General features: G+C 28.0%; 1 protein-coding gene across 1 annotated transcript in view; it reads left to right on the top strand.

Moving 5' to 3' along the window:
• Positions 1-2,627: 2,627 nt before the first annotated feature.
• Positions 2,628-11,573, top strand: part of LOC111030750 (glucose dehydrogenase [FAD, quinone]-like) — a 28,093-nt gene continuing 19,147 nt past the window's right edge. The window contains exon 1 of the mRNA XM_022310413.1: positions 2,628-2,848. The gene's annotated coding sequence lies outside the window, so the exon portion shown is untranslated. The remainder of the gene's footprint in view (positions 2,849-11,573) is intronic.

Genomic DNA, 11,573 nt, shown 5'->3' with positions numbered 1-11,573 from the left:
TCAAAACGTTTGTTTTTTTTAATATGACTACCTATATTGAATTATCACGAGTGTAACAAGACTTGAAATAATAAATGATTTTTATGACTTTTAACTAGGATTAATATAAATTGTTATAGCATGTAACTTGAATTTAATGGTTTCAACGGTGATTATGCTATTACCATTTACCTAGTAATTCAAGTTTTATTTGCTTTTTAACAGTCCAATGTAATAATTGGTTATTTTTAGTAGTCTTAAGTCATTTAACGGTTTTATAAGAATGTAAATACTTTTGATTGCGACTGTTTGTTAACTACTGTTTGTTTAATACAACATTCCGGAGATCGTTTTATAATTAATTGGTAAACATTTGTCGTGTTGGTGCCTGTTTGTTTAATATTTTAAAATGTCGATTATAAATCTTTTTGAATAGGTTCTTCTTAAATTAAATAAAAACTACGATCAATTTTGATTCATTTCAATTTATTTCAAACGTTGTAAGGGTTGACTGGCATGGCGGGTAGGTGGAAATAACAATTATCAAATTCATTTTTTGAACTAACCAATGACCCCTGTCTTCGTCATAGCATCGATAAATTGTATTCATATGTATATCTTATTTACATGCATGATATTAAAAAATTTTTTTTGATTGAATCTTAGTTCGAGGCACTACACGTTTTGTGCATTATGGTTCAACTGATGTATATTAGGTATCGTCAAATATGAGTATTTTCAAAATTTTTCGTATTCTTCTGTTTACTACTATAAAGCTTTTCCTATTTCCGGTCATTTGTTCTTGAATCGTTGATGTGTTTGGCGTTTCACTGTTCACTCCAAAGCGTATAGGTAAATAATACATTTGTCATTTGCATCTTTTTAAGACAATTTAGGCAACAATTAAAAATATATTATAATATAAGAATTTATAACTTACTAAAATGATACTAACAAAAATACTGTACCAAAGTCCGTACAAAAAATCTCGTAATTTAAAAAAATAGTAATAAAAAAAACCCTAAAATTTCTGATTTTTATAGTTAAATTTTTGAACTAGGTATAGACATCATTTGTTTTAAAACGGTCTGCTAATTATTGAACTTAGCTCGGTGACTTTAATGCCATTGGTTAGTAACACATTACATAAAAATTATATCATAACTTTTAGAGGTGGTTTTTTTATACTTATTATTTTTTACATGAAGTTCGACGGATTTCGTAAATATATCATTTATTTGTTGTTGTTGTATTATTACTTATTATATTAATAATTAAGTAATGGATGTTCGGAAGTCGGATGACTGCCAACCGATCAGGTTATTAAAAATAATTGGGACTTACATGTTTGTAAAACTAAAAATATTACATTTATTTTTGAAATTATTTTATTTTATTTGAATAAAAAAAAAGATTAAAATAGACATAATCAAGTAACTTGTTTTATACTATTACGTTGAACTTATTTCAATCACATATATTTTGTTTTAAATTTTTTTGTAAATTTCTTATAATATTATTTTATTTATAGTAAAAATTATAACGTGGGTCACTTGTTAGTCGTCTATGCAGAATCCATCAGCTTAAGGTCTTCTAAAAACTTACCCACCTTTGACGCCGGGGTCTGCTGCCCTTGGTGAAAACAGAATAGTATGTACATCTACGTCGTAATTATTTTGTTTTGTCAACTTAGTGAGATTTTAAAATTATTATAAAAATAGTTGTTTATTGAACAACACAATATAGGTATTTTATAACTTCTTAATTTACAGACTACAAGTCCATACCTAACTGCTCTGCTAGAACGCAAGTGATATATAATTACAAACAACAATTTACAATCTCAATAAGCACTTCTCTTATAAAAATAGATTGGTGAACTGAGGATACGAAATAACTAGGAAAACATCATAGTGTGTAATCGTCGGAAAAGTCAAGGATTGGCGTGATTTGCTGAAAATAAATTACAATTTTAAAAACTATTATTGTTGAATATGAAAATTGTATACCTGGGTTGGTTATATACTATTATATCTAGGTTGTATCGATTCGTATGATACGCCTAGGAAGTATACGGTTCACACCATCATATAATATAATATGATGAGATTTCAAACACAAATTATATGGTAGGACAACGCGTTATATGTTACAAATATAAAAACATGTACTTTTAATGGAATTTAAAAATACGTTTTTAACGCAAACAAATTGCAGCAACACATACTTAAGGATACAAAAGCGTACAATATCCTCATAGGATTACAAATACATACAACGTACCTACCGATAATGTTGTGTTTTTTTTTTTAAAAAATAGCAACACGCGTACGAAATACAATTAATTTAAATGTTATAGCCGCCGCGCCGTGTGGCTACTGAAATTGCATATTATTTACTATGGTTTATATCATACGCTGGGTATAATTATATTAATATAAATAATTATACATATGTATATACACACAAAATAAAACGTCCGTGAGTTATATAGTTTACGATGCATTATATTTGTCTTGGTGGGATATTAATGAAGAACGAAATGGTGAATTAGATAAGGCCGACACAACTAGCGATTTTTACACACCCATTACAACACATCGTAAAAAAAAATAAATAACTATCACTTCCAGCGACCACGTTATGTTTTTTTATCAAACGTATTCAGTAACGATCGGTTTCACGCACGCGATTCATAGTTCTTTTTTAAAAGTGAAAACTATAATACACGTGTGTTTGAAATTTTTTTACAAGTCCGGGTGGTGATACGCTGTTGTAAAATACATTTCGATATTTTCCAAGCACATTTTATACTTGAATATTTTGATTATTAGTCGAATAACACGCTCCAGGATTCCATTTACAACAGGTAAATTTATGTTTACGCATTTTATTAATATTAAAATCTATAAAAATGTTTTTGTGAATGTGCCGGCTTAGTTCAGATTTTTGTAAAAAAAAAAGAATTTTTTTCGGTAGGTAAAAAGTGTTATGAATCAAAATTATTATTATTATTTAACGAGTCGTGGGATATTACAACTTTCCGGGAACCAATTGTGGATTTCCTAGGAATTAATTAAAAAAATTCTTACCTCTTTAATGTTTATGGTGTGTATACTATATGCAAAATATTTTCAATACATAAGAGGTTTGTTCCAAACTTTTGAAGCATTTCTAATTCTCGTAAATGTTGTTCATTAAATTCTTATTAAAATCACAGTCTCGCGGTTTTTAAGAATAATAAACAAATTTGTTTTATTTTTGTTTGTTAATTTAATATTTGAATTTAAAATGGTCGCAATTTTCAGTAGTACGCATAATTTATATATGACGAACATAAATCAAGAGAAACATAATATTTTTTCAAACCCATTTATATTATACAACGCGTTATAATGTCAGGACTCAGGATACAGTAATAGCTAGTAAAATTGTAAACTGCATTTCAATTCTTATTTTAATTCATTCGTTCTTTTTCTTTTTTTGTTAAGACGAAGATCAGAAAATTCTGTTTTACGATAAAAATAAAAATCATAAAAAATCAGACAACACGTAAAAATTATTTTTCCGTCGCTTAAAACTCGGAGAGGAAAATCACGACATTAATTATTATTTATTGTTATCATACATGACGTCCGTGCAGCTGCATGACATGCAAAATTGTCACACAAAAGACCATATTTTGCAAATCTGCATACCTATTATACACGCACACTAAAAAATATTACATACACCAGCTACCTACATAATATTGAATGTGACTGTATAATCGTTATTTGAAGTAGGCAGTAAATGATGTCAATGGACACCCCCTTCAATCAAACCAGCCAGGTTGGCAGTGTGTCGTTTTTTTCTTCTGTTTTATATTCGTATTTCTTATTGCACCGACGTTTAATATATTGTGTACAGGTTGTAAAATATAATATTACTAATATTCTCTCACTTAATAAAAAAAAGATATTTTAAAAAAAAACTGTAATCGATATAATACTGTGGTACGGTAATGATAAGACAATATATAGGTGGTAGTAATATACGTGTTTACCAGTTTTATTATTATACTTAATTGACATTGTTCCAAAAACTGGATCAAAATATTATTCTTATCCTTTTTTTTTTATTTCCCGTTGGCTTCGCATATTAAATAACAATATTATACTGCTGAATTAAAAGGTACCTTCCTATTTTCCACTCTATAATAATTAAGACTGACATACTGTTGTGGTGACAGTTTTCAAAGTTCATTATGGTAGGTGTAGCATATGATATTATTGTACTGAGCTTCGGAAAAATGTTGCGTTTTCCTCCAATCCTTTTATCGTTTTCAAACGACACGTCTTGTCGATCATATAACGACATTATAAAGTAACTACGAGGACGGATCGAATCGAACAATTAAATCATAGACCGAAACAGTTATATTTTTTATCTCCGAAATTAACCTTAGCCTCCGGGGCCCTTAATAATATTATGTTATTATGAAATCGTATTTGTACACGAGGTACATTATCATGAACTGGACTGCAGTGTAATAGGAATGTATATTTTTCTTTTAGACGTTCGCAGTATAATATTAAATATTGCACAATCCAGGGGAGAAAACTATGACAGTACCTATTTATATCTACTGATAGTTTATCGTTTAAAATATAAAAAAACTACTATTTACACAATAATTTATTGTTATCTATTGAAGTATAGAAAAGTATACATTTATGGTGTTGTTTTCCTAGCGTAATATTATGTCTTAGAAAATAACTAGTTTCGGTCGCCTTCTTTAAGTCTATTGACAGGTTTATTTTGATGAATTCATGCGAAAGTGCACCGAAAAAGTAGCTATGCAATATATCGAGTTTAAATATTAATTTAAATAAATGTACGATACATAATAACTTTCACCGAAAAATGAATTTACTTCTTCAACAATTTTTCTACACATCGTAGATCATAATATTATTATAATTGATGTTCAATAAAAAAATAAATATTCAAAATTATGTATTTAATCATAATAGTAACAAGCTCATATTTAAAAACAAGTAAAGGTTAAAAAAAATTTAGTTGGCCTCAATCTCAATATATCATTGGTCTAATCTCAGGCTTAATATTATTCGCCATTAAATTGAGGGTATTACTCAATTTTATCAAATCGTATTAATTGCATTAAGCAATTATAAGATATGAGACTTTACGAACAAAGACTACATATTTTTTTGCAAAATAGTCTCGATTCATAGATTATTCGTTTAAAATTTCTAATCAGGTATGTAGATGATGATACTAATCACCATAGCATGACAAAATATATAAAGCGTTCTGGAAAAATAAAACCTCATTACTAATATTTGTTTGAAAAATAAACATAAATGTATTTTTTTTTTAAATTATTGTAGAACGTTTTTTAAGTATTTTCTAAAAGTAGTCTGTTTCTTATAGCAAGTTTTAGTTACTGACAGTGGCAAATTATTTAACTGTTTTTTCATTATGCTTTTATTTACCATGCAGGGAAAATAAACTCGTGCAAATGTTGGAGATGTGATGAATGTATTAATTGTACAATGGTGTTGTGTTCTTTATTTTTTTTTTTGCGCCTGTCATCACAGTTTGGAGCAGTTAAAGTGCTTCGATTTTCTTTAACAGCAAATTTTCTGGTAGAAAGGTGGTGCATTCGGGAAATCTACATTTTATATTCAAAATAGTTTTTAAAAGGAACAGGAAAAACAAACCAAAAATTAAGGAAAACTGGAATTGTTACTCTAAACCAGTTTTCAAAAAAATCAATTTTTGTTTTTAGTGCAACTTAAAAAAAATGACCAATGTTACATGAAATATAACAGCTGAAAGTTTGTGTTAGAATTTTCCATACACCATACTATTTTCAAATATTTTGACTTGTATTGAACTATTTATAGGCATATGGAATTTTCGATGGTTATTTGTTTTTATTTTTAAACTAGTGTCGATAAAAATTTTTTTTCTTAGTCAAAAAACTCTAGCGTAAATTCAGAATAATTTTTCATGGGCATTTGAATTTAGAATTTGGCAAATTTCGTTAAAATCACGGAAATGAGCAAATTATTTTAAGTTAGAAATACATACAAAATGTTCTTATTATATCTAAGATTTCAAATTTAACACAAGATTCCTTATAAGCTTATCTACCTTTATCAAAAAAAATAATTTCTACTGGAAAGTCAAATTAAATTTTTATGCATTTGAAGTTGAGATTTTTACAACATTGGATATTCACTTTATTTCTCATGTAGCTATTTTCTTATTTTGTTGTAATTCAAAGAAGAATAACTGTAGACACTTGAAATTTACACCATATGTTTATTTTATCAATTCAAACGTTTGATAAATTTTTCAAAATATTTTGGCTCCTTCTAACCGTAATTTTCAATTTTCATTTTTTTTTCTATAAATATCAATACAATTATATTAGATAAGTCAAAAAATATGAAAATTAAATACAAGGCTCTTGATTTATTATTACGATAGCAGTTAAAAAATATTAAATACACATTAACTTAATTTTTGTTTTATAAGCAATTAAAGTTCATATTTTAACAATATATTTTATCAAATAGAAAATTGAAAAAATGATTTTGTAATTGAAAGCTTATACAATTTGTATAGCTAAGGATTGAATATTTAAAACAAACTCTACGTAAGTAGTTAATTCTGTAACGAAAAAATTTAAAAATAAATATTAACACAGTTTTTTCTGTAGTTGTTTTAAGTTAAAATTTTTATGAAATTACATATTAACACAAAGAATAACGATTTTAGTCATTTCGTTGTATTGGGTTCCAAAACAGCCCAATTTTTCATAAGTAAATTTAATATTTGTTCAGCCACACAGATAATTTGATAATAATACTAAGAATTTATGGATAATATGAATTCAACTTACCGGCTACTGTATTAATAAGAAGTCATAACAATAAACAATCGCATAGACTGACATACCCTCTCCGTTCAGAATCGTTTTTCTTAGACAGTAATATCATATCATTGAATTGAAATTTAATTAAACCTCCTGGACACCTAATGTACAGCAGAGCGACATCTACTTACCCGCTGTTGAGTAATACATTTTTGAAACAAAAACTATTTTTTTAATCTATTTAATAGTTACATTAGCTGTTTTTAGCTACGTTTAAAATTGAAATAATCTATTATTCAACAAATACACAAACAAGTATTATAGAACTCTAATCCATGAAAAAAAAAAATTAATTTTAATATGAAGTATATCATATGCGTGTAAAACGAATAGGTTTTAAAAATACCTGTTAAAATGTGTTAATGCCTAGATAATTGAATTCTAAATACAATTCACAATAATATTGATTTAAATGTTGTGCATTATTTGAATTTCACATAGTTTATATAAATATGTTGTTTTTTAATGCAATTATCCGTCATAGGTATCGGCGGACGGCTATAATATCCTGTGGCTAGTTTGCATTGGTATATTATGTACACATGTACACAACTATCCGTTTTTGAACCCATCGTAGTATAATATTGGTCTAAACATTTTGAGTAATAGTTATAACTATTATATAAAAGGTCACTTTGTGCCTATACCTATTACCCAGTTAGCAAAACAAAACTGGTTCTGTAGTTATGGTCATTATATCATCAGGTGTGCAGAGATAGTTATAATGTTTATGATAATAGCATATACCAACTAGGTATTCGAATAGGTAGGCAGTTTAAAAGCACGACCTGTGATTATTTAGATAAAAACGTCTCTAATATATTTTAATAGCTAATAGATGTTTACTAACGATATATTCTGAATGTTATTGATTATTTTGTATAATATCGTTCCCATGTCCAATCGTCCTGTACTCCGTGGTCGTTTCATAAAACTAAATTCGCGGGTTTGTGGGTTTCTCGCAAATCGTTGAAATTTATTGTAATTTGATTTGATTTTTTCCGAATTCGGAGTATTTCGCAGTGTGACGACGGGTGTGGTACGGGACGCGGTACACTCAAGATTACACGCCCGGCGGCGGCGTTCAACTCGTTCGATGATTTCGACCATAGTATTGTAGATTGTATTAACAGTTAAATATAAAAATATTCTTTTCATTCCATAATATGATCTATTAATTATTATTGTTCTTCCGGTCGGCAGTCACGAAAGCCACTGCCGTGTTAGTGCCACATGCAAACACGTCTCTTACACCGACGATTAAACAATTTCGATAATTCCACTATGAAACTTGTAGGCCATATTGTAGAGACATCGATGCTGCCGAGATTGCGGGACGGCCGTGTTGGCGACTCACGAGCGGTTTAATCGTCTAGAACAATATAAAAATTATTATCATTATTATTAGTACTATAGTAGTATGGCGATCATTCGTGCACGACTATAATTAAACGTGCGTGAAGTTGACCCCCCCCTCCAACTTTAACCCAGGAACTTTAAACCACTATAGAAAAATTGCTCCTTATTTGCTAGAATTTACTATGGAGTTTTTAGAATTTGCATGGTTTTGGTTTCCCCAGAAAATAAAATTTTTTATTTGGGGGGTCAACTTCTCCTCAGCAGCCCACTTTAACCCAGGAACTTAGAATTTCCATGGTCCATCTTCATTCGAACCTGGTATCAAAAATTTATATTTAACTAGGATTTTAAGTTAAGAATATTTACTATTCATTTTAGATTTTTTTATTAACTTAGATTTTTTTATTATTACATTTTTTAATAATTTAAGTTAATTTATTAATAAACATTTTTTTTAAATAATTTAGGCATTTAATTCAGAATATTTGTTATTCAAATTACATTTTGATTATCAAAATAAAGATTTTCGTCCTCAACTTGACTTTTAAAAAGATTTTCAATTCATCGTCTTTTTTATTCCAGATGTATTGTTTTATTAAATATCGAATCATTTTTTTTTTATGTATTCAAATTTAGAATAATTTCTCAAGCATAGGTTTTTATCTAATTAGAATAAAAAAAAACTGAATAAAACTAGAAAATAAGTTAAATAAAAAAATCAATATTTGATAAAAAACTTAAATTAATAAATGTACCTACAGTTTATAAAAAATATTGTTAATTGAATCAAAAAACCTAAATGAGTAAAAAAAAGTCTATAGTTTATAGCATTTGGACCATAAGAACAGTTTTAAAAATAAGCGATTACTAAATTATCTTATAGCACCGAGCACATGGTTCTCATACCAGGGCTCCAGTCTGAGTCAGGATTATAGTAAACTTGAAAGCACTCTTTTATATACACACCGAGTGTTGCTTATATAGAACTGAATAGCAATATTAAATAGAGATCCGTGTAAAAACGTCACGGATCCGTTTTAGTAAAAATCCTGTTTGTATAATATTTGACAAGGAAAACAAATTACGAGTGCCTATTTTTATATATTATATATCTTTGAAAATTGCAAGGTCACGAGACACATCGAACGACCCGTGCATGAAATAAGACATACTTGGAGCTGTCTGGTTTTTTTATTTTCTGGCGAAACACCAGATACCGCACCAAGAAAATATTATAATGAATACAATTATTAACGAATACTAAGTTCTGGTCAAAATACATGATAACTAAAAATAAAATTGAATAGTTTCATTTTCTGAACAGTTTTTAAAAATGGAATTATCTGACTTTTACACCGGTATCTTTAATTAGTATAGTTCATTGTTCGAAATTCGGCATTAAAAGCCGTTTTTTTGTAAACTAAACTTAAACCCAAAAATGTCTTATGTATCATTCATAAGTCGTTTGAGCTAGCAGCTTATTGGTAAAGTTTAGATGACACGCTTTGAATTAAAAATTTTGATATTGTCCTACGCCTACAACAAAGTCAACTGTGCGTTTTGGGGCGAATGATAATAACACGTTTCCACTTAATTCTACGATGGAAAAAAGCACTTTTTCAACCCACCAAGTATTGCAGATACAGCAGAATTCTGATCAAATTTTTTTTGGTTTCCCGTCATTTTTATAGTTTAAAAAAATGTATATATGGATTTTAAAAAAAAACTCAACTGCAATAAAAAAGTATTAAACCAAATAAGATTACCTTTGTGGATTTTTAAAACAGTACCTTATTTGTAGGTAATTATTGTTTATGTCTAGATTTGGCATAAACAATTTGGTCAAACCTTTTTTCACTTTGGCGAAAACGAATAACCCATCCATTTGAGTAATAAACAATATTTAACTATTAATGGTTTTTTATTTCATAAATTGGTTAGCTTACTGTTTATTTTTTTATTTTTGTATTACCCGACTGGCGACTTCACTCGGTCGATTTTTTTCTATTAATTTTATTTTTCTGGACAGATAGCGCAACCACTCCTATTTTCGTATTTGACCTGCCTTAACGTCATCACGATGTGTGTAGGTAGTCCGGTGCAATTGTAACATTTCCCGTTTATTTCTAAGAACACTTTTTAACTTTTTAATTGTAAAATAACACATGCTCTTTATAAATAGGTTTGTTTTGAACCTAAACTTTCATCGGTAAGTCAATTTGACAAAAAAAAAATCAGTTAAAATCATGTTTTTATTTATTCAATCATCTATATTCAAATATAACAAACCATTAACGGTGGTAAAATGTGCCCAACAAAAAGTTGTTAAATGGCAGTAACTACAAACCTTAATACCTCATATAACTTTATTTGTATAGTAACTACAGCTGTGAATATACATGATAGATGCGTACATACATTAAATGGGTAAATAAAAATTATAAATAATACTACTTTAAAAACTTTCAGTTTCGAATGTTTACAACATTATATATTAGTATATTACATATTACCCTCAGCCTCACAATCTTCCCGAATATAAATTATATGTTTGGCTGTTATTAAAATACAGCGAGGCTTCATGAGACCAAAGTTTGCATATAATACATAATTGGATCCACGATTTCTCAACTTTTCTTTTTGAATTAAGTTCTGAGCAAACCGTGCAAAAAGCACCTTATTTATCACTTTTGTCGTTAGCTGTTTTTTTTTTGTGTCTTTGGATTTTTCCTTTATTTGCCTAGCATCAGTATTATATTATAGCTCACTCGACTACATTTCTCTAAAATCTACTCTAGAATATCTTTCCAATGATTATATACTCATTAGTTATATCTTATTACGTATTTAGGTGATTAGAGATTTAGAGATTATTACTAAAAAGGAACATGCAATTTGCCACCTAGGGCAAATTTAAAATTACCAACGTCATCACCTCTAAAATAATTTGTCCAGGCGATTATCATTTTCGCATTTAATTATAAACAATATTATAAATAATAATATTATATAGAAAGGACATTAAGTTCGATAATGTACACCAAAATCGGAGAATAATACAAAAAAAAATGAACCACCAGAAAATAAAAAATCAACTATTAAATATTAATAAGGTACTTATATATATTCAATTTAAGTACTTACAGAATATAATATTATGTATTTTTAATACCACCAAAATACCTGATACTGAGAGTAGCTATTTACAAAAAAAAATATCGATTATAAAAAACAATATTTGGATACTATTACTCGAATAATAATTGTATTCAAATATTATTTACGC

The sequence above is a fragment of the Myzus persicae genome, unplaced genomic scaffold (assembly GCF_001856785.1).
Source record: "Myzus persicae strain clone G006 unplaced genomic scaffold, MPER_G0061.0, whole genome shotgun sequence".
Lineage (NCBI taxonomy): Eukaryota > Metazoa > Arthropoda > Insecta > Hemiptera > Aphididae > Myzus > Myzus persicae.
Note: the sequence above shows the minus strand (reverse complement) of the source record. Positions and strands in the feature narration are given on the sequence as shown.